Source organism: Mesoplodon bidens (assembly GCF_964165515.1).
Source record: "Mesoplodon bidens genome assembly, chromosome: 5".
Lineage (NCBI taxonomy): Eukaryota > Metazoa > Chordata > Mammalia > Artiodactyla > Ziphiidae > Mesoplodon > Mesoplodon bidens.
In genome coordinates this window covers 118,854,768-118,878,904 of record NC_138161.1, presented here as the reverse complement: position 1 = coordinate 118,878,904, position 24,137 = coordinate 118,854,768, and the positions used below count along the sequence as shown (strand labels likewise).

The 24,137-nt window shown below is 42.2% G+C and overlaps 1 protein-coding gene and 1 pseudogene across 2 annotated transcripts in view; both read right to left on the bottom strand.

The window, feature by feature from the left end:
* Positions 1 to 24,137, bottom strand: part of KCNH8 (potassium voltage-gated channel subfamily H member 8) — a gene marked incomplete at both ends in the record, with an annotated part of 333,350 nt that overhangs the window by 246,502 nt on the left and 62,711 nt on the right. The window lies entirely within an intron of this gene.
* Positions 5,568 to 14,746, bottom strand: LOC308617526 (farnesyl pyrophosphate synthase-like; annotated as a pseudogene). Its single transcript has 5 exons — positions 14,643 to 14,746; positions 13,200 to 13,377; positions 10,115 to 10,215; positions 7,513 to 7,537; positions 5,568 to 6,625 (listed from the first exon to the last, which is right to left on the bottom strand). The product of its transcript is annotated as a farnesyl pyrophosphate synthase-like (transcript).

Sequence of the window (24,137 nt, the reverse complement as noted above, 5' to 3'; positions counted from 1 at the left end):
ACCTTTTATAACAACCATCTAAAACCATGTAGCTGGGGGCTTCCCTGGTGGTGCAGTGGTTAAGAATCTGCCTGCCAATGCAGGGGACATGGGTTTGAGCCCTGGTCTGGGAAGATCCCACATGCCACGGAGTAACTGGGCCCGTGAGCCACAACTACCGAGCTTGTGTGTCTGGAGCCTGTGCTCCGCAGCAAGAGAGGCCGCGATAGTGAGAGGCCTGCACACCACAATGAAGAGTGGCCCCCACTTGCCACAACTAGAGAAAGCCCTCGCACAGAAACGAAGACCCAACACAGCTAAGAATAAACAAACAAACATAAATAAATAAATAAATAAAAACCATGTAGCTGATCCCTCTTCTCTCATTATCAAGTCTGGTATCTGTGCTACCTGGTTCTAAATAACGTGAAATAGTCCACTGTTTATTTAGACTTCATTAATCTTCTGTTTTTAGCCTTTGCAAATATAAAATTGTGATAATCACCAATCACAAGTGAACATTAGTCACATACATGGAAATCAAGAAAGTTCTCTCTCTGATTTCTATAAAAAACTGGGAATAAAATTCACTGAAACTCTCTAGTTATTAAAACACATTCTTTTGCATCAACATTTTCAACTATTTTTTATGTGTGTTAAATACGAATTAATGGCAATATTATTTACTTCAACTTCTTTCCTACTTTTGAACAACTAATAACAGACAGAAGTAACAGAATCAAACAAAGACCAACATTTAGAAAGAGAATCAACTGTCCCAATAGATGAGGTAATTCTAGACTAATTTACAACTTGAAATGGTAAGTGCCATGGAATTTCTCTTATAAGAAGACACAAAATTTGGAGTTGAAAGATCTGGTTTGGCTTTTTCACTTACTAGCTGCATGACATACAGCAGTTACTTTACCTCTAAGCCTTAGTGCCCTTAACTATGAAATGGTGTAGGAGTAAAATCAGTTATTGCCCATAAAAGTGGATAACACACAGTAGGTATTTTGAATATCAGTCTTTTTCATTGGTAGGCTAATTCCTTTATCCTTTCTCATAGGCCTTACTAGTCAAAGCAGTAAGTGTGGGGCTTTATTTGTAACTTTCCAGCTAATGTTCTACTTTTTATCTATTTTGGAAAATAATGTGATGAATACAAATTAATACAAATGAGCTAAATATATTGGTGATGTAGAACATGAATAAACCTCCATTTTATTTGTCAATGGGGACAAATTTTTTCTAATGAGTCACAGAGTTAGCAACGGTGTGATAAAAACATTTATCCTATTTTCCTAACTACAATATAGAATCTATTTTATGGTTTCTTCAAGCTGCTTTAAAAATTTCACATCTGTACCACTCTCCTATAAAGGGTCCCAGATGATTATTATTTTTATTTTAAAACTCTCATGTGGTGCAAAATAATCTAGAAATTCTAATCGTACTCCATATGAGCCTAACATGATCAAGTAGAAAAAGTATAGCCTAAAGGTTAAGAATGTAGATTTTAGAGTAGGGATCAGCAAACCTTTTCTGTAAAAGGCCTGAGTCTAAATATTTTGGGCTTGAGGGTCATCTAGTCTCACTAACACTCAACTCTGTCATAGCACAGAAGAAGTCATAGAAAATATATAAACAAGTATTGTCATGAAATATTCTTTTCATTCTTCTGAACCGTTTAAAAATGTAACCACTATTCTCTAACTCACCTGTTGTTCAAAAACAGAAGGTGAGCCAGACAGGCCTGTGGGCCAGTTTCCAGACCCCTGCACCAGAGTCACACTGTTTGAACTCAAATTCTGGCTTTTCCCTTTGTGGCCGTGTCATCCTGAGCAAATTAGTCTCCTCCCTCCACTGAGGGGTCTAAGTTGGAAGGATAACTGCATTCATGTGACTTTTAGGGGGTCTGAAAGAGGAATACATGAAAGTGCATAGCATTATGCATGGAGGGCTGCCCCACATGGCAGCTCCCCTCCCATTCAAGCATCTTATTTTCATAGGCATCATGTACCCTGGAAACACAAGATCCTTGAATCCTGACAGACTTGCACCCAAATCCTGATGGCTAACTGTTAACTGTGTTTCAGCTCACTAAGGTGTCACAAGGAGGCTGCAAGTTACCTGCACTTCAGGACTGTTGTGAGAACCTGGTTCTCAGACTACATACTGAATGTTTTACTGAGTCTCTGGCATAAACAAGATGTTTAAAAAGTCTTGGTTACTGTTCTTTTATGCTAAACTCTTTTTCCTAATCTCCATAGGGTGTAGGTAGTTGATATACTTTCTATGTCTGTACCACTTATAACATGTGTCTGCCTCTGTGTGTATCTCCTGTCAAGCTCTGTACTGAGAACAAAGCACTCATATTCAAACACAACCCATGGTTATTGTTGGGAATTCTTGAGTTCTCATGTATACGTGGTTCCTAATCTGGACAACGGATCACTTTCTAGGAGCCAAATCTCTCAACAAGGAGAAGTATCATGCATCACCATCTTACTGTCCATCCCCCCCACTTGGCTGTGATATCAGAAGAGAATAAAACACTGGCCCGTTTGGGGGTACAGATCACTAATACTACAGAGAATAGAAGCTTTGCCTACGTTGGGAAGAAATGAGTAAAAGGAAGACTCAAGGACAAGAGAGTCTAAGAAAGAGGGAGGGAGATGTTCTGCCTGGTTTTTGAGATTAGTAGGAAAACCAGATTGAGGCACCCAAAGAGTGACGTTGGCTCCAAAGGGGGGTGATGATACTTCCCACGTTATGCCTGAAAGTAAGCAACAAACTCCAGCTGGTGATTTGAAGGAGTCACTGGATCTAATTCGGGCAAAAGGAGCCCAGTGAAGAATCCAGGGGAAGACTTGGAAGCACGGCGGTGAAAACAGACCCGAAGTCTTGTGGTCTAGTGGAAGTTCAGGGGTGAGAAAATGGGACACTGTGGATGTTCAGACTGTACATAAACTTGCAGATCGCATGCGTGCTGGTGGTGTTTCCTGTTATTGAAAATCTTTAGGGAACGTTTTAAGATGAGTACTGCATTTGCAAAGCAATGCAAAACTGCAGGGGGCGCTATTCAGACCCCTGTCTTGTAGTCTCACGTGAATGGCACCTGCTAGAGCTTTGCTGAGCACAGCCTGGAAGGCCTGAGCGTTAGCAAGTTAACAGCTGCCTTTCCTGCAGAGTGAACTGTTGTGTGTGTGTGTGTGTGTGTGTGTGTGTGTGTGTGATGTTGGAGCAGAAACCTTAATGCTAAATAAAGCATGATGCCTCCCAAACGTAACTCAGTTTCTTGGTGCCAAGGTCTTATCAAGACAAGGATTATACAAACTATATCTTCTTGTGAGGGTCTTGGTCTCCACAAAATACAAAGCACGCCCTGTAACAGTTGAGGCAAAAAGTCTCTGGGTATTCCAACTACTACTGATCAAAACACACACACACACACTTACACACACACACAAATATTAATTATACCAAATATATGCAGACATTTTATGAAATAAACACAGTAGGTGCTGCCTTTCCCAAAGCCATCCAGCCAACACTGCTGATTGTTGAAGCACTGCTCAGTACAATCCATATGCCCAATATGAAGGCTGTAAGAATTTTTCAAGTTATGCCTTTACAAGGTAGTACTTAGTATTTACACTATCTGAGACTGGAGGAAGCTTTATATGGTCAAGAAGAATTTCAAATCAAAAGCGTCATTTCAAAGTATATATTTGCAATTCCTGACAATGTGGTTTACTCAAAGTATCACTTTTCATAGGCACTGAATTCATAATAAACACCTGTGAATATACAAACAATACACCTCATTTTAAATCACTGGCGTGTACATACACCCAACCTACGACAAGAGCACAAATATTTTATGGGAGAAAATAACATAAGTATCTTAAACATAGACATACAATTTTGTGCTAACTTTAGTTCCACATCATGGACATAAATATTGTCTGAATCTGTCACCTATCAATGCGGGAGCCCAAGAAACAAAAGGACTTCCAGACTAGATGGGAATGCCTATTCTAGAGGATAATGATTACACGGAACTTTCAAGTCCACATCAGTAAAACACACCACCTTCCAAAAGCCAGGCAGCAAGCCAATGATTTTGGAAGCAGAATCTTACACATGAAGGGCAAGTTATTACATATAGTGAATATACACACCACATTCAGGAATCAGGAAGAAAGCTATCATTCTTAGAAACCCTTAGGAGGAAAACAGATGTCAAAAACAGTGACACCTAGGCCAATCTACTACATGTTCAAGAAGCAGTACCTATGAAGACTTTGCCCTTGAATAGCCTACTATAGCATGATGGGATAAAAAGATGTCTAGGCTGGGAGCCAGCAGACAAGTCTATGGCCCCACTATGCTACTGATATACTATGGGACCTCTGGTAAGTCACTTAACCTCTCTGTGCCTCAGTTTCCTTATCTGTAAAACAATGGATTGGATTTTTATGGGCCCCTGCTCTAACATTCTGTAACTCTCTTTTATCTCCTCAAATCTTCTTTCACATTAGCATTTGATTTCAAGAGCTAAGAATAAAATCCAAACACTTACGTTAGCACTAAATTCTCCATATTCTGACTACAGCCTTTGTCTTCATCCTTATCTTGGTCTGTTCCTGAAACAACATCAATATCCCATTCGGATCCTCTTTTTCTCTCACTCTTCTGTTTTTCTTCTGTTGACTTCAGCTGAACTGTCTTTTACTCCATTCTATCATTTTCCAAAGCCACCTCTGGGTTACAGTTCTATATATCTGTCATCACTATAAGCTATAAGCCCCTCGAAGTCAGAGGCTGGGCCTTATGCAGGGTTTGTGCAGTAACAAGCAACACTTTGCCCAAAATATATCCTTGAGAGTGAGTGGTGATTCTGGTCTTGGTAAAACGACAAAAGGTCTGGTTTTACTTTAATCAATGATATATTTTGTTAAAAATCAAAACCAAGTGAGCCTTAAGAAAACTCAGTTCCTCTCACCATTGTTGGAATGAATGCCTTTGAAAAGGAGTGAGAATTAAATGACATTTCAGATCATTATAAATGGTTTCTTTATCTTTAAACACAGACTAGCCAGGATTCACAATTTTCAAAGCAAGAAAGGTTCAGGTAAACAAAATAAATGTTACCAGACTAATTATCCACAGACTGCAAGGCAACTTTTAATGAATTACGTTGTCAAGTGATTAAAACACCTAATGGCTGGAATAAGGTTAAATAGTTTCTAAGGTGGAACATATAATGTACTCACCATTGAAATGTGTCAGAATTTGCCTTTATTCAATGTTGAAGAAAAATTGGTCTCCTGTTTGAGTTAGACTACTCTATTTCCCATGTAAAAAAGCTTTACTTTGAAATTACCAAGAGAATAACCACTCCATGCCTATTAGTCTTAACAGAAATCTTGGCTCTGTCTTTTAAGACTGTTACACATTCTCCTACAGAGAAGCACACATCAATAGAAGATGTATCACTGTAGGTCTTCCTTTTCTTTTACAGGTTAGACAATAATTTTTTGAGAGCCTCCCCTCCCCACCCTCAAGTCTCTAGGTGACTTTTACTGCTTGCACATCTTGTGTGCCGGCCCCAGGATGGTGGCTGGGGACAGGGGCATAGCATACTGCTCCATGAGACCCATAAGGTAGCTGTAACTGTCCTCCTTGGGCTGTGTAAACACAGCCAGCAGATTCATCTCCTTGTCTGGCGCCTTCACCCGGGCCACCTTCTCGGCCTCCACAGTTCTCCTGCAGGATCTGGAACTGTTCCAGAGAGGCCCGTTGCAGGCACTGAACCACCAGCCAGCTGCACTTGTTGTCCTGGATGTCAGTGCCGATCTTGCCCATCACACTGGGGTCCCCAAAGATATCAAGGTTATCATCCTAAATCTGAAAGAACTCTCCCATCTCCAGCAGGATCTTCTTGGCATTGGTATGCTCCCTTCTTCCCGTCAATGCCCACCACACACATGGCAGCAGCTATAGGAAGATGGAAGGAGTAGAAAGCTGTCTTGTATTTGACAATAGATCTGTACCTCTTTTCAGTGAATCTGCCAAGATCCACACTGTCCTAGGGGACTGTGATGAGGTCCAGGGTCTGTCCGACCTCAGTCTGATAAGGACTCTGTAGGAAGAGCTCGGTCAGGTTCAGGTAATAGGGCTGATCCCAGCAGCAGAGCTTCGGCAGGTGGTAGATACATGCTTCCAGGAGGAAAGCATCATGAATGGCAGCCAAACCTATGCCTGGCTTCTGATACCAGCAGATCTGCCCCCGTCGGGTGAAGAATGCATCCATGAGGTCATCTGACACCAGGAAGAAGGCTTGGAGCAGTTCCACCCACCAACCCTCAGTCATGGCCCACCGGAGACCATCAGCATCTTGCTTCCTGGGCTCCAACAGCTCCCAGAATGCTACTAGCACCGTCAAACCCCGATGGTACCTGCCTCGGATGGCATAGTACTCCAGGACCTCCTTGAGTCGGGCAATAGCATCTCCTGTCTCTGGGTGCCCAGTGTCCTCCTCAGTCAGCACCTTGACAATCTGGGATAAGTGCTGGATGAAATCCTGCCTTTCTGCATAAATGTCCAATTTCTGGTCTCCATCTATTCGGAGGGAGGACTAAAATACTCTGTTCCTGGATGCCGGTTGCTGATTGTCACTGTAGGTCTTAATCTGCCTTTGTTACACCCTCTGTGCATCACCAACTATGATTTCTGTGATTTCAGAGAACTTCCTTTGCATTTCCCCATCCCTAACTCTGCATACCTTTTTAGCTCAGAAAGATATTAAAGATTAAAATATTTGATATGAAACTAGAAAGTGATACAGCAGTACAACCTTTAAAAAGGCAGACTTTTTTTTTTTAATTTCCCAAACAAATAGAAGAAAATGGCAAGTAAATTGTGAGCCTTCGAGGAATTGGGCTAGAAGTTTGAGGTTTCACAGTCCTAAATGGTCAAGTAAGAGTAGGAGGCACAGATGATCCGTTATAAAGTGGTTCACCATAGCAATGTGAGTTAGTACTGAATGGCTGACACAAACATTTGCTCTTAGCAGTCAACTTTGAGATCTCAAATGAAAAGTAATACAATGGCATCCAATCCCAAAGAAGCACATTTAACTTACAAAATATACAAACTCAGCATGAATGTAGAGAAAGTAAACAAATAAGAAAACAATTTAAAAGACAGGGAAAAGGTAACTTGACTATTCAGTTGGAATGGTGTCAAGATAAGCTTTTGGAAGGGCTGGGGGGAGGGACAGATTGGGAGTTTGGCATTGACATGTACACACTGCTATATTTAAAATGGATAACTGACAAGGACCTACTATTTAGCACAGGGAACTCTGCTCAATACTCTGTAATAACCTAAACGGGAAAAGAACTTGAAAAAGAATAGATACATGTATATGTAAAAAGTAAGATAAGCTTTTAAAAATAATATACTGTGGCCCCAAACATAAGGCAAGTATTTCATCCGAGGCTCAATTCAAGAGTCAGTTACCTGTTCAATGCCGGGGAAAATCTGACTGTGTTAGTAAAAAAACAGTGTGCAGTAGACTTACTTCATAGGGGACAGTGGTAGGTAGTTTTGACCACATGCAAATTTAACCTTAGCACAGAATTGCTGAATAATGGATGATGGTTTTTAATGTCCTATGTTTGGAATATCCCCTTCGTTAACTCTCACTCGAGTGTCAAGCAATTATTCCGTGGAATCTTGAGGGCTCCAGGGGTGTCTTCATCTCCCCCAACATCTATGAAACACAGAGTGCTAATAACTCTTCTTCTCCCTTATGGATCTGACCCATTTAAGATGCAGATAGAGATAAAGACCGTGGAATATTTGTGCCAGAACTGGAAACAGAATTGGAGATGTGGCCCCAAACCTTTGTATCATAAAATGAGGAAACTGAGACCCAAAGAAGTTCAGGGATTTGGTCCAGGTCAAAACTTGCATGGGGAGTCACTTGGGAAATCTCAAGACAGCAAATACAGGTCTTTTTTCATTTCCTAGATGGGCTTCATCCTAAAACGTGAGCTGGAACAAATTGGATGCTAGTCATCTCACTGCAGATTTATCTGTGGTCAAAGCAGAAATTTCAAAGGTTTCAAAGGCTCTACAACTATCTTATACCTGAGCTGGAAAGTTCTTCTGATCCACTTACCGTTATCAAAGTTTAGTATATCTATTTTTCTTGGAATGCAGTTTATTTAAAGGGAGAGCTGGTATTATTTTTCACATCATAGGCGTTTTTACAAGGCATTATGGATGTTCTCTGAAACCTTTACTGAAGTTATGTTGATGATTGGAAATGCCAAAAAAATTACCCTCCATACACAAACACACATGCACTAATTCTAATTAGTCAATTATAGTTCAAGTGGAAGTGATGAAACATTTCATCATCTTTTTTTCCCAGGAAACTAGAATATATTTTGGCTATATAAAACACTTTTTAAATTTAATTTCTCATGTAGAAATGTAATTTTCTATGTAGATGAACATAGCCCCATTTGGAAGGCAGATAGATAAGAACTCTGAGGAATTCATTGAAGCATTGAGGCTATGAAGATCTACTCAAGTTGCTTGGATACATGTCCTATAATAACGGGATGCTAGTGTTATTTTTTCCTATTATACTTAGAACCTAGGTAAGTACTAATTATTTAATATCTACATATTTTTTAGAAGTTGCAGCCCATGTAGACATTACTAATATTAGCTGAAAAATGAGATTAAACTTTATTTGAGAATTTTATGCATTAGACCCCAGAAGACTTGTCAAAATGTAACAAAGATAATTGAGAAGACAGAGGCAGGGATGATCCAGGTTTTGGAAGTCCTAAAGCTTTTTAAAATCAAGAGGAATTTTGTAAGAAAAAATATAAATACATTAGGACTAAAGATGAAGATTCATTTAGGCTGAGAATAATCACAAAAATGACAAACTGTAAAAAGTTGACAAACACAAACGTCATAAAATCCAGAATAATAACAATGGCTGACATACCCTTTGTGATACTTTACACGGACACTTGGCTGCCTCAGTCTGTTTCAGTGCTCCTTTCTCCTCCCCGGAGAGAGAAACTAGAGAAAGCCCGTGCGCAGCAGCGAAGACCCAACACAGCCAAAAATAAATAAATTAAATAAATAAATTTATTTTTAAAAAAAGGCACTACTTCCTTTCAGATGGATTCATGGGGGCAGCACCAACAGGACAGAGGTGCAGAGGAGACATTGTGCAGGAAACAAATGACAGGGTTTATCACCTGTGGACTGAGTGGTCTGGTGTGTGGCCTCGGTCCATGTCAACTTCTTGATACCCCTGCTGTTTTATGGTCAGTCGTGGATAATGTTGCCAGCCAGGAATGAGTGTGGCTGAAAAAAATCAATGGCCTCTGTGTAGCCAGGCCTTCCCTTTGAAGTCTTATCCATTTTGGATACCTTGTTGAGACAGTTCACCTCTTGGGCCTCGTGATGTCTGAAACACCCTTCCATGCTTTCCTACAAACCACCAATCTTCCTCCTGGCTAAAGCACTGCTTAATGTGATATGTCAGCCGTTACTTCTGAAGGCCATTCATGAGTTCCAGGAAGAAACTAAACCAAAATGGTCCAGGCGTGGTCCCTGCCCACCGTGCTAAGCCAGGAAGCTGGGTGGTGATGCAGCTTGGAGGCTGGACTTCAGCTGGGGCTTAAGAAAAAGCTCTCATGCATCCTGTATGTGCCAGCATCTATGCTGGCACCACAACGAAAACCAGCAATGTGTAAGACACCCTTGCCCTCATTAAACTCCACATTCTATGAGGACAGAGGCTCATAAAAATATACAATATTTATGAGGGCAAAGGATGAGAACAAATAGAAAATTTTAATATAAAATGATGGATTTTAAGACCAAGAAATGCATGGGGAGTTGCCTAGCTCCGTGGTCCTGCTGGGAATCGCTCCTGACACAGGCTACCAGAGGCCCATGAGAGAGAGGCCTTGATTATTAAGAAAACTGGATGTGACATCTGTGGGCCTTTGAAACCTCATCCACTCTAGTGAAGCCAGAGAAGGGTCTCCCAGAGCACTTTGTGGTCACTTTTGGAGCTTTCTACCTTTTTATGCTAGGAGGAAAATCACAGCAAGTCAGGATGCCTGAGTTCTCAGGCTGACCATCGGTTTCTTCCATGAGCGTCGATGATGGCTCCTCCAATAGCTAAATGACAGTGGAAATAAGTCAAATGAGGCCTCTCAGTGTCTCAGCAGAAGGGATCTGGTTTCATCTTGTATGTGGAAAATGCTCTGAGCTCCAGGAAGGGAGGGACGGCAAGTTCCCTCCACCCGCGCCCTGCCGCCCCCAGGAACTGCAATCATCATAAACGTGACATCTGGCTAAAGGTCCCAGGTGTAGGGCACTACAAGAAAGCTATGTCGTGGTGTTCAAGAAAATAGTTTAAGATATGTTATGCCCTCCTCCCACCTGCCTTACTCCAATGTATGAAAGGCATGCACCTCTATGACTAAAGCAACTGATAAAGAAAAATGAGAATGCTATACCCATTTTTTCCATCTGCTGTTATGCTCCAAGTACTGCTGTTCTAGGTGTATAGAATAAATCAGAGAAGGAAACAGACCAAGAGCCCCTCGTTGGGCTTACATTCCAGTGTCAGCGTTGGGGGAAGACAAACGACAAAACTAGTAAATAAGCAAATTACCAAGTATGTTAGAAGGTGGTGAGTACTGCAGAAAAACAATAAATCAGGGAGATTGGGGGGCAGGGTGGGAAAGAGGGGAGATGACGTGATTTTAAGGGGTATGATCAGGGGAGGGAGGCATTACTGAGAAAAGTATATTTGAAGACAGACTTGAGAAGGGGGCAGTTCATGAGCCCTGTGGACAGTTGGGGTGCAAGGATGTTCCAGGCAGAGGGAACAGACAATGCAAAGGCCTTAGGGCAGAGATACACCCAAGTATTCACAGAACAGCAACAAGGGCAGCGTGATGTCTCACAGGGGGCAAGGGAGAGCACAGTAGTGCTGTGACTTGAATTGTGTCTCACCAAAATGCATACGCTGAAGTCCTAACTCCCAGTACTTCACAGTGTGGCCTTTCTGGGAACCAGAGCCACTGCGGATGTAACTAATTAAGATGAGGTCATACTGGAGTATGATGGGCCCCTCGCCCACTAGGACTGGTGTTCTTATAAAAAAGGAGAAATTTGGACACACAGACAGACATGCACACAGTGAGGCTGCCAGATGAAGACTGGCGTGATGCTGGCACATGTCAAGGTCCCAACAGGGTCTAGGAGACAGGACTGGAATAGATCCTTCCCTGATGACTTCAAAGGGAACACAGTCCTGCTGACACCTTGATCTCAGACTTCTAGTCTCCAAAACTGTGACACAATACATGCCTGTGGTTTAAGCCACTCAGCTTGTGGTACTGGGTTCTGGAAGCTCTAGCAAAGTAATAGGCAATTAGGCCAAAGCGAGAGTAAAGGGGCAGATGATAAAAGGCCTTAATGCAAGGACATTGGAGGTGAGGTCATTATAGCATCCTGAGCAGAGGAGTGAAATGATCTGCCCAAAGGCTGAGTTCCAGAGCTCTGCAGTTTTATGAAGTCTCAGAAAAGAGGAGCTGAGAAGGAGCCACCAGTGACAGGAGAATGTGCAGTGGGGAAAGCCCATGGTACTTTTCTATCTAAAAACATAGTCAGATGGTATGGCACAAGCAGCTCAATGTGGGTGGATCGGGGACAGTCACTGAAGAAGGAGGACAAAAAAGTCCATCAACTTCCTCCAAGGCATATGCGAGCCAGTGAAGCCTAAAAAAATCTTTTAAGTCCATGGGCTTCCCCATGGTTAGTGGAATTTGACTTTTTTTTCCTTCTAAATTTGACATTTATTTATCAGAAGAAAAAAAAAAGAAGATAGATGGTAAAAATCCTGGTTTCGGTGTGTAGGTCTTCTATTTGTGCTGAGTAAAACTATTATGAATCACTCAACAGGGCTCTTGAAGGTGAATCAGAAACGCCAAGGGTCTCAGAATCTAGTTTAGAGATTCATTCAGAAAACAGCTAATTCACTCAACTCCAGTGACTCCTAATACACATGGCACAGATTCTTAAAAGGGAGTCCTTAACCTCACTTTGCAGCAACTCTGCTTCCCTAACTCCCCATCTGTACAGCCTCATGCAAAGGGGAGATTCCTGGTTAAAGCCACAGCCCTAAGCTGAATACATAAGGTGACTGAATGTCAACCCAGAAATCCCATCCTGACAGACACACAGAACAACTTAAATACTCCCAGCTCCTGTCATTCAAAAGTCTCCATAGCCCTAATAGACCAGACTGGCCCAGCCTGTTCCCTGCAAGCCCTGACACTGAAGCCAGTCAGCCTGGATTAGAATCCTAGCTGGGCAGCTCACTACCTAAGGATCTCGAACTTGCTTGAACTTGAATGGCCTTGGGCTTCGATGTACGTAACCGTAAAACAGGGATGATAACAGAACCGACTTCAGAGTATTGTAATAAGGATTCACCGAGTTAATATTTGTACTGAACCTAGAACATGCCTGGCACTCAGTAAAAATTATATAGGAATCTGTTAAACCCATAAACAAACAAGTATGTATTTTTCCCGGAAGAAGATTTTGATGAACAAACCAAAAAATAAAAAGGGCTAGAAAAGAAAAGTCTTCATACAGTAAAGAGAAACTTTTCAAGGTTTTAAAATATTTGCCTCCAGAAAACAACGTGTACATCAATCACAACGACTCCTGGTTATGCAGGTGCGCTCACCTGCTCACAAAATCCTCACCTACTTTAAAAGTTTGGACTTGACAGATTTTTATAAACTGTAGAAACGGAAGGTGATATTTCTCAAGCCACATTAGCTAAATAAACTGAAATAGAACACTTTTCAACAAAAGCAGATGATTTCCCCCAACATGAATTAGCAGTGATGATAAGTGTACACAAGCCAAATGATTTGCCTTTTCAGGCGACGGAAGGTGCTGGGACCACAGGAATCTGTCATCCTGTCCTCACGGCAACCTCAGGAGGCGTGGCCTGCTGTCACTCTCTATTTAAACCTGAAGATATGACCTCAGAGACGTTAAGTGTCTTCTCTACACTCACACAGCTATGCGTGGTGGAAAAGCAGAGCTGGAGCTCTTTACCACACTGCCTTGCTCACCCCAAAGCCTTCCTTCAGCCTCTGCTCAACCTGCCCTGTAACTCTGGTTCCTCCTCCCTTCCCGGGCTCCCCACACCTGGCCTGCTGCCCGCTACTGCCATCCCCGGGGCCCAGCGGAAAAATCAATCCTGCTGAGATAACGGTTTCCTTGAGAACAGCACTCTGACTGCTGGGGAAACTGCAAAGAACACAAAAGGGGTTCCTGTTGTATCTGGGGCTTTGTACTTCCTGGACGGAGAAGCATTTCTGTTCCACTGGGGGAAAAGAGGTTCTACAAAAGGGCACGTCCATGAAGGTGGCAGGTAAACTAACACACTTTACTGGTCTGGGGAATTATGATGATTGTTAAAAATTTTGAGGCTGTCAGTGACAATTACTCATCTTCCTGAAGTTAAAAACCTCCTGTGGTGAGAGGGGTGGGGATCGTGGATCTGCAAATTCATCAAGACTGCTGGTAAATATTGACCATCATTGGGAATTTCTATTACGAATATCTGCCCTTTCAACTCAATGCAGCACCACTTGAATTTCATCCAAAGTTACCTGCATAAAGTAAACAAGCTTCATCACCCATGTAGACGGAGGCCAGCCCGCCTCAGCTGGTGCTACAACTTCTTTCTATTTTTTTCTCCCTCATTCCCTGCCTACAATGGAGAAAACTGGCTCAAAGAGCCAGCCAGCTAAAGGAAGGGGCAAATTTTGATGGGAAAGTGATAATTCAAGCTGTTCTGTGAACGATGGGTAGATCCAGCAGGTTCATTCAACACGGACAAATTTTATTAGCAAAACTGCTCCTTCAAATTACCAGAGGAACTAGGTTTCTGAACCCAAAAATGGTTCATTCCAAGCATGCCCATTATTCTAAATTTCTATTATTTTCTCAATTCCCAGTTGGATTCTGCCGCCTTCAAAGGCAGCATTGCTATTTGCAGTTGCTGACACTCGCTAGCGATGACTCATAATTTCATCTAACGGTGGGACAACTAAAAATGTGACTGAATTAGCGACAGCTATACTCCATCCAGCCACAAAGGAAAGGCGGCAAAGCTGGTGTGGAACCACCTTCTGAAGGGGGGTACACAGCCTCTCTGAAGAAAGGAGAGCTACCAATAAGAACACCCATCCCTTATTTATTAGTTTGTTTTTTGAGGCAGGGAGAGAAGAAGTTGTGTAACTGTCAAGTAATTGCTACCAAATGGAAAAACAGGAGTCACTTGGGGTCAACCAGGGAGCATTGACTAGGCTGAGAAACCCCCGACGGGATCTGTATATGGTAGTCAAACGACAAACCACAAAACCAAAATACATGGTGAGATCACAGAAAAGAGACAATTAAATCCAAGACATGTTGAATTGTCTGCTGAATCTTTCACTCTGCGTTAGAGCACCTGAAAACGAAATGGGCTGAAACAAGCTGCTTTCACACCGTGTTGGCCTAATTACCTTTCCAGATTGACACATACAACCTTACCTGGAAATCTAGGTCCTCCTAGTTCTCCTGGGTCCCTGTAGCCTTCCAACTGCCTTCCGCTAGCATCCCACTTCATGCCAGTGTGTCCTGCCAGGAGTTATAAATAAACCTGCTGCTATGGCCCCCAGTAATAACCATGATTTCTCTAAAAGGCATGCAAGTGTCAAGTTGTCAACTTAGTGTCTGAACCTCAGTGAATGCCAGTGCACAATTCCCAGGGCGTGGAGAACTAGCCTACCCCAAATAAACATGCCTGGAGAAGAGGAGCGTGATTTAGCTAAACAAGCAGACTCACTTCAGGGAACTGGGGTGGTAGAGCTCCAACCTGGATGCTGGCCCACACTCTCTGGGGAAGAGAAAGGAGGAAGAGATATGGCAGGAGGCGGTAACAGCAAAGGGTGTGTGAGCCTCCACGGAACAGATCATGGGCGTGTGGGCCTCCAGCGACAGTGGGCACAAGCCTTGGATATTGAACCAGTAATCACAAACTTCACCCTGGACCAATGACAGGCCATTGTCGAGACCAAAATGCTCAGCATAGAAGACACATTATGTTACAGAGAACATGCTGGAAGCGAGAGGTTCCCTCAACCATAAGAAAGTGGTGGCGAAGAGGACAGGATTCATGGACCTCGAGATGATCACACTAAATGACGTAAGTCAGACAGAGAAAGAAAAATACCATATGATATCACTTACATGTGCAATCTTTTAAAATGATACAAATGAACTTATTTACAAAACAGAAACGGACTCACAGACATAGAAAACAAACTTATGGTTACCAAAAGGGAAAGGTTGGGGGAGGGATAAGTTACAAGTTTGAGGTTAAGCAGATGCACACTACTATATATAAAATAGATAAACAACAAGGTCCTATTGTATAGCACAGGGAACTATACTCAGTATTTTGTAATAACCTACAGTGGGAAAGAATCTGAAAAAACTGAATCATTTTGCTGCACACCTTAAACTAACACAACATTGTGAATCAACTATACTTCAATTAAAAAAAAAGACACAGGATGTGGAGTCAGATAGACCTAGTACAATCACCAGCTTCATTATCTTCTAGCTCTGTGGCCTGGGTATATATTTGAGGTCAGGATGCCTCAATGCAGAGCTTGAGACAAGGATTAGGACATATCTAATTTATTGAGGGCTGACTCTCAAGTAAAGCCTATAAGAGAATGAGAGGAGGAGGAGGACTGAGAATGGGAAAGAGAGCTAAGAAAGGACCAGGTTTCTGGTGAAGCTTCACCTCAACCTGATCCACAGGGGCCTCTGGAGGGTGAACCTCACTGTAGAGTTGTCCTTGCCTGAGGTCACAGGACCTGGCTTTCACGGGTTAGTCACTGCCTCTGGCTCACAGGTGGAGGGGAGGATTAGGGAGGGTGCTAACCTCCTGGGCAAAGCAGCTCCCGTTGCTGAGGGCAATTATTTGAGGAGGGAGCCTCTGTCAGTTCAGCAGCCAATGCTTGGAGCAGCCGTGGGATGGGCCGACAGCAGTCTGGATCCAAGCCGGATATGGAAATCATACAGGCCATAAGCGCAATATAGATAATTACTAACTGTGATGAAAGAGTACCTGTGTAGTACCCTGGAGCTGAGGCAGATAATCTAAGGAAGATAAACTTGAAGACAGTGGGGTTCAGTTCACCAGAGAGCACAGAAGGATGCTGGTTTGGCTGCGATGGACAGGGGTTGGGCTGCCGGGCAAGCAAGTGGCCTCCACTCTCGGGAGTGTGAGGTGCAAGTGGGGCCAGATGAGCAACTGATGCTGTGGGTGCGGGTGCAGGAAATATGCGGGCTGGCGAGAGGAGGGGAGGAGGGGAGTCACGTAGGGGCTCTGGTTTCAGGGTGAAGACAGCTGTGGGAAGGTTACGGTGAGACTAAGGTTGCAGGTTTACACAGCGACCGTGTCTGGGGCTCGATGCGTGGCGGGCAGGCTTCAGCAGCTGCCCTGACACTCAAACCTCCCTCCTCCAGGACCACTCTGCACGGGCAGGAGAGCATCTTCCTCCCGCAGAGCCCCCTGGCGCCCTCTACTGGAAGCCCGTTATCACGGAGCACGTGTCAAACAGCTCGCTCAGAGCCATGAGGCAGCAAATCAATAACTGACCTAGCAAAGTAAAGGGGATCTGGATGGGGCACCAACAAAAACCCACTCTGTACAGTTTTCTCCTCTAGAAAATAGGAGTAACATCTAGTATATTTTTGTGCAGATAAAATATTTCTTTCCAGTGCATGACATAGGATAAGTACTCAACGAAGGGTATCAATTGTCATTCATATTGTCATTACCGTGTGATGACAAACTATGGAAAGAAATGGTGGGTTGCTCCTCTCCACTGCTTTTAAAAGTGCCAAGCATCCAGGTTACCTCCAGCACTGCTAAGAAGAGGGCTAACTAGAGACCAGTCTGCCCAAAGCAGTAGATATGAGATTCTCCTTGGATTTCCTACCGAGTCATTTAGTCCCGGTAGGATCCCCTGGGAAGGAAAGTAAAGCTGTGCTCGCCTTTAGCAGATGAACAGAACAGACTGGTAAAACTAAGTCATGCTCCTAGAAGGTGCCATACTAACCAGTACCTTCTTGCTGTTAAACAAAGCTCACACGGTTTCTAGAGGGCATCCCTGGCTGTCTAAAGGTTTATCCTCACCTGTACCTCCTTCATCACTTTTAATCCACAGTTTATATTAAGAGGCCATTATCAAACTTATAGATACATAGATGGAAGGGAGAAGTAATATAGATAGATGTGGGATAAAAAGAACATTAAGAGGACACGCATTGCCCAATAGGAGCAAAACAATTATTCGTTGATTTTTTTTTAGTCCTATTAATTATATTGCCATGATGACAACGCTTTTTGAGCTTTAACTCTGTGCCAAGACTGTACTAAGCATGGGACCAGAGTCATCGAATCATCATAACAACCCTATGAAGTTGGTGTTACTGTTACTCTCATTTATGGGATGGGGAATGTCAAGGGAGAAAAAGGACTCAATCGACATCACACAGCTATGTGAGTAAATGCTAACCCAGATCTGTCTGCTTCCGGAGGCCATGCTCTTCATTACGACAGTGTATCTGAATCCGGGACATGTGGCCTTGAAGTGTGGCTTGCGCTGCCATTCCCTGGCTGTGTGAGCAAGTCACTTAACTCTCCAGGCTTCAATTTCCTCATGAGCAAAATGAGGACAATAGTAGCATTTTCCATAGGGCCACTGTAAGGATTAAGGGAAATAATACTGTAAAACACCTGGCAGGGTGATGGCTACGCAAGTGTTCAATACATAGTAACCGTGGCTAATATTAACAATCATCATAAATTAACTTAGGATGGTAAAAAATCCAGACTCAAAAAGATTTTGCCAACTTTGCCTCATGGCCCACACTAAAATTATGATATTTCTAGGAATAAAGGCAAATGCTTGCACAGGGATTCTAGAATCAACACGGTACAAGTATAAGACCAGGCTCAATGACAAAGTTAAAGGAGAAATTCATTTAACAAATATTTATCAGTTGCACCTACATTTTTGCAGACACCATGCCACAGGCTGAGGACACTGAAGGAAATCACAAAAATAAAATAAAATCCCAGCCTTCATTGAGCTCATGCCTTTGTGGGATATGCAAAGGATGAAAAAACAAATAGGTAAAAGCAGAGTTTGTCAGATAGTGATAAATGCTATGAAGACAAATAAATCAGAGTATTGGGATAATATATGGGAGAGGGGGTGATCAGCAAAAGATTTTCTGATAAAAGGAGTCAGAGATGTGAGTGAGTGTGGGCATGTCAGAAGGAAGAGTGTTTTTTTTTTTCTGTGTAAAAGTTTGGTTTATTTTTATAATTAATTGAAGACATATTTTTAATATTGAATAATCAGAAAAGTTTATACAATCGTCTAGAAAATGCTTACCTTTGTTTCTAAAATAATTTAGTTGATTTTTTCCTTATTCAAATTATCCCCCATGCTTAGTGACACCTACCTTCTCAGAATTTTAAACCTCATTTGTATCCCAAGAATAAGTACTGACAAGACAGTCACTGTATGCTACCTTTTCATAGCATTGGTAAAGATGTGGTCTTGCCTTGAGTCAATTTTCAGGTTTACTACGGAATTCAGATATCAATTCATTATCAGCCTTCTATAAGCACAGATAATTCAGAATGGAGTGTATTAAGAGAAACAGTTTCAAAATGTTCTAAAAACCACAAAACTTTAGAAATAGGTCACAGATCATCGTTATAACCTTACAATCACCACCTTTTTATAATTATCAGAACGTTGATCCTGAATTAAATGCTACCTCAGCCACCTACAAAGGATAACTAGGTAACCAATCTAATACTGACAGTGAAACTTTTCAATAACTGGTATACTTTCTTGAGGGAAGATGATTTTAATTAGAGGGAACTGCAAGTCACAGGGCTGGAGGTGAGAGTTCTGGGGCCATGCTGGAGGGACAGGAGGGAGGTAGGGTACCTAGAAAAGACCGAGGGGAGGGGGAGGAGTAGGTGATAAAGTAAAAAAGAAAGCAGGGGGCTTCCCTGGTGGCGCAGTGGTTGAGAGTCCGCCTGCCAATGCAGGGGACGTGGGTTCGTGCCCCGGTCCGGGAAGATCCCACATGCCACGGAGCTGCTGGGCCTGTGAGCCATGGCCGCTGAGCCTGCACGTCCGGAGCCTGTGCTCCGCAACGGGAGAGGCCACAACAGTGAGAGAGGCCCACATACCCTAAAAAAAGGAAAGCAGGGTCTTTCACATCAGAGTGAGGAGCTTGCAGGCCATGGAGGGGATTTTGATTTATGTTCCAGCCACTGCGGGGAGAAGAGACTGTTGAGGAACATGAAGGGGTGGGGGGTAGTCGTCTGTGCAAGAAGCATGATAGCCTGAACTACAATGGGAGCAGTGGAGTTGGTAAGAATGTGTTGGATTCTGGAAGAAATTTTTAGTTTTAATTTTTATTTTTTAAGAAAAGTTTGATATATTTAACAGTGGTAAGAAATAAACTTCTGTTTATCAAAAGACATTATTCTTTTAAATTGAAGTATAGTTGATTTACAATATTGTATTAGTTTCTGGTGCACAGCAAAGTGATTCAGATATATATACATATCTGAATGTGTGTGTGTGTGTGTGTATTCTTTTTCAAATTCTTTCCATTTTATTTTTTTAAAAAATCTTTATTTTATATTGGAGCATAGTTGTTAACAATGTTGCGTTCTTTTAAAATAGAGCCAATAGGGTAGCTGATGGTTTAGATAGGCAATGAAAGAGAATGGGAAACACCAGGATGACTTCAGGTTACTGGCCAAAGCAACTGAAAAAATAGAGTCTCGTTTAATGACATGAAGATTAGGGGGTGGGAGGAGATTTTTGGTGGGAAGATACAATCAAGATTTGGGTTTTGGGTATTAAATCTGGGATGCCTACTAGACATCCAAAAGAAGACATCCAGTAATTGGCTGTATATGGGTCTAGAGTTCAGAGGAGAGAGTTGGTCTAGAGATACAAAGGTGAAAGTCCTCAGTTTATAGATTTAAAACCCTGGAACTGATAGGATCACAGGAGTGCATGTGGATGGAAATGAGGACAGGCTTAAAAGGGAGTCCTAGAAAACTCTGCTGTTTAGAGCAACGGACAGGATTGAAAGGTTCTATTGGGTACAACAAAGGAAAAGATGCTATTTAATTTTAAATGGAATGGATTGCTTCCAAAGAAAATGGGGTCCTGTTCCCTGCTCACAAGGAGCCCCAGTTGACAGCAGTCAGAGATACTATAGGGGTTCCTCTATTGGATGGGAAGAAGGGGTAAGTGACCTCCAAGCTCAAAGCCAGATAATTGACTAGGGATCCAGAGAGATCTTTAGTTAACGGCCTACACTTAACATGCTCTGTGGCCTTAAGTGACTTGTGAAACTTGCTTAAGCCTTCAGCTTCCTCACTGACAAAATAAAGGAGCTGGATAAGATATTCTTTATAATTCTCTCCTGACATCTAAAAGTCTGTAATTACCGGCTATCCTTTTTTGTGCTATTTAACTCAGATGTTACACAACCCAGCTATAAAAAAATCCAAAGTGATTTAAGAAATCCAAAGGGTTGCTGATTTGCTCAAAATTAATTAATTAGATTCTTGGAATCTGACAAAGCAAAGCCTTCCCAGGTAGGTCCTGAGTTATCTTTGCCAGAGCACCTGTTCACACTTACATTCAGAGTTGATACAGCTATATTTCTGTGATAAGCCATGTCAGAGCAAGAAAATTTAGCTCAATTCAAACAATATGAGCTTTGACCATGAAAAAAGTACAGTACTGGATGCCTTGGGACATGGGAACAGGCCTTCTGGGCCCTTACAATCTAGTTTGTAGATGGCCAGAGAAACACTTCTAGTGAAGAGGAGAAAAAAATGACTACCCAGAAATATAGAGTGATGGATGCAGGAAATCCAAAGAGGAGATCGACTGTGTGTTGGAAAGGTGGACTTAGACAGAAAAAGCCAGTGTTCACATTGGGGCTGGGAGATGAATAGGGTTTCTAGGCACAAGTAATAATAGGAGCTTTGGAATCAAATAGGTCTGGGTTCCAAACCCAACTCTATTAACTACTAGCTGTGGGCCTTTGGTAAGATTCTTCACTCCTAAACTCAGGCTAATACCTTCCTGTTAGGGTAGTTGTGATGAAAAATGTGATAATCATATGGAAGATAATACCATACCTGGCATCTGAGAAGGAATTAATAAACCCTAGTTATTAACATGTGGGTAAAGAAAGTGGTCTTGGAATCCCAAGGAAGATACAACATGAATAAAGTTCATGAGTCCCATATTCCCTGACCTTGACCTGCTCGCAACCTTTCTTTCTCATCTTATTCTGGCTACTTTCCATCAGGACTGTCCTTGTTATCACATGGAGCTACTTACCAAGCCAAGTATAACTTATATTAAAACTCATGTTCTCCTACATTCATTCATACATCACCCAAACAAATTCTGCCCTATCTACCTAACACTTGTGCTATTATTTGCCTCTACTTTTCCTTAACTTATCCAAGTTCTCCCTTAAATACATTTATTTGATTAAAATATTTTATATCACGATTTTAAGTGGAAATCCAACATGACTTTCCATAAGATGAAGAGAACTAAAATGTAGATGCAATCTGAAACCCATTTAACTGAATTACAGGTACTGTTGTCTGCCATCGTCTTTTGGGTCTGGGGCCCTACTGGCTATGTGTTAAAGAATGGGGGGAGGGAATGGTTAACTAGCAAGTGTGGGCACAGGGGTTAAAGATGTGTTCACATCAAACTGAAGCCTTCTTCTCCTAAATAAAAGTACTGAAAGACAACTGGGAAGAGAAAACTTTCTCACTGTGTGGTTCAATATTACTTAATGTTACATCTGTATAGTGTGCATATCAGCAGGGGTACAGAGCCTTTGAGAACCACTGTCTTGGTTCCCACCAGCCTGCTTTTCTCTGCTTGTCACAATCCTTCATGACTTTCATTGCTCCCTCGAGCACCACCTCCTCCATGGAGTCTCCCCTGTCAGAGGTAAGCTCTCGGCCTTTATATCAAAGTACTTGGGGTTCAGAAAACCCATTTGGAAATACATCACACACTTCCTCATGACCTCTGTTCTATGACTGTTATACTGGCAATCTGCTCTTGCTTTTTAAATTACTGTGTATGTTTTTTTTACACCCTCCCCAATATAAGTCATTGTGAATGCAGAATCTATCTTTGCCACCCATGGTATCTCGTTCTGACACACCTTGAAAATGGTAGGTATGGGACAAAGTATGTAGAAAAGTGTGGTCAATGGAAGCATCAAGTATTATGGCCGTATTGGAGAATGGAGATAATCTAGATGAAGACTAAGAATATTGACATTAACTAGGTATTTTTGAAATAAAAATATTTGAATATTGGGTAGTAGGGAAACGTCTTGCTGAGATGATTTTGGTTGCATATGGCTGTGAAAGAGGAAGCTGTCAGCAGTAACAACAAAGTCATCATGTTTTGGGGGTCCAGCAGGAACGGGGCTCCATCCAGGTGCTGCTGTCCAAGGAATCTACTGCCAGAGTCTTGCCAAGGTCCTTTATTTGTTTGACTCTCTGGGAAACGTGAATCACTCCTCTTTGGACATGTGTTTTTCTTATTACTTTTTTTACCAATAGGTACATGAAACTCAACCTGCTGCAACATTAAAGCAGCCATTTCTCAACATGTCAGAACCCACTGCAGTGGAATTTCAGGAGTAGAAAGACAAGCTTGAAGAAAGCAACATGAAAAGCACTGTATTACACAAAAGAGGGTAAAGTATTCAAATGAATCCTCTCTCCTCTTAGACTTCACATGAAATTGGAAGGACAATTGCATTACTTTCTACTAAGCCCTGTGTAATAATCAAGACATGAATCATCACAGAGCTAGGTGGATATAATTTCATTTTATGCATTTGGGTAGTGTCACTTTAGAGAAAATAAGATCATGGGAAAAGAAAGCAAGTAGAAGGAGAAAGGAATCATAATTGAGAGCCTAGTGCCAAGGCCATTCCTTGCCCCTTTCCCTTTTAAAAGCTGATGGCAAATCTCTTCACCCATAGAATGTAAGAGGTTTTCTGAAAAATAAAAGATACATTCTAAAAGGGACTTTTGTTAGAACAGGAAGAGATCTCAGAGATTGCCTAGTTCAAACTCCATACTGTACAGACAAAACAACAGAAGACCAGAAAGGAATGTAAAATATCTCAGATCACTCAGTCACTTTTGGCAAAGGGAGGTCTGGAATGCAGGTCTCCTGAGCCAAATCTCTAGCCTTGGCCTAAGCAGTGCTTCCCCCCAAGGGGAAAGTGCTTCCCCCCAAGGGGAAAGTGCTTCCCCCCCAAAGCTCTGAGCAGAGCTCAAAGTCTGAAGTCTTCCCTCCATTTCAGCCCAGGCTGTAGTAATAGTGAGAAACAGGAGTGTAGTGACACAGATGACAACTCATGAGATACCTGCAGCTCTTCCACTAGTGGTTCTGCGGGTCCTTAGCAAGCATGTCGTTCCATCTGTGACATCTCTCCTTGACACCTGGAGTGAACAGGCAGCACTTACTTCCCTCAGGTCTCATGCAACCATTGACAATGCATGTCCCTAAGCAAAGCTGCTTTTTGTTTGGAATCCAGTAGACAGTAGACAGGGCTGTGCTTTGTACTGAGAGCAGACATGAGGACACAATCGTTTGTTTACTTCTGCAAGGGAATTTCAACCTCTTGGAGAATTTGAGACAGTTCACATGACTGGGTTGAATGTTTTTCATTGGAATAGCCAATCTCTGGGTAAGTGTTTAATAACCTCCTAAACTGCCAAAGGTTAAATTAGCTTTGCTTGCAGGAACACACTCTGTTTTCAAATGGTTGAAGTCTTTTCTTAAATATATCAGCTTTACTTTCTAGATGAATATACTTCCTTG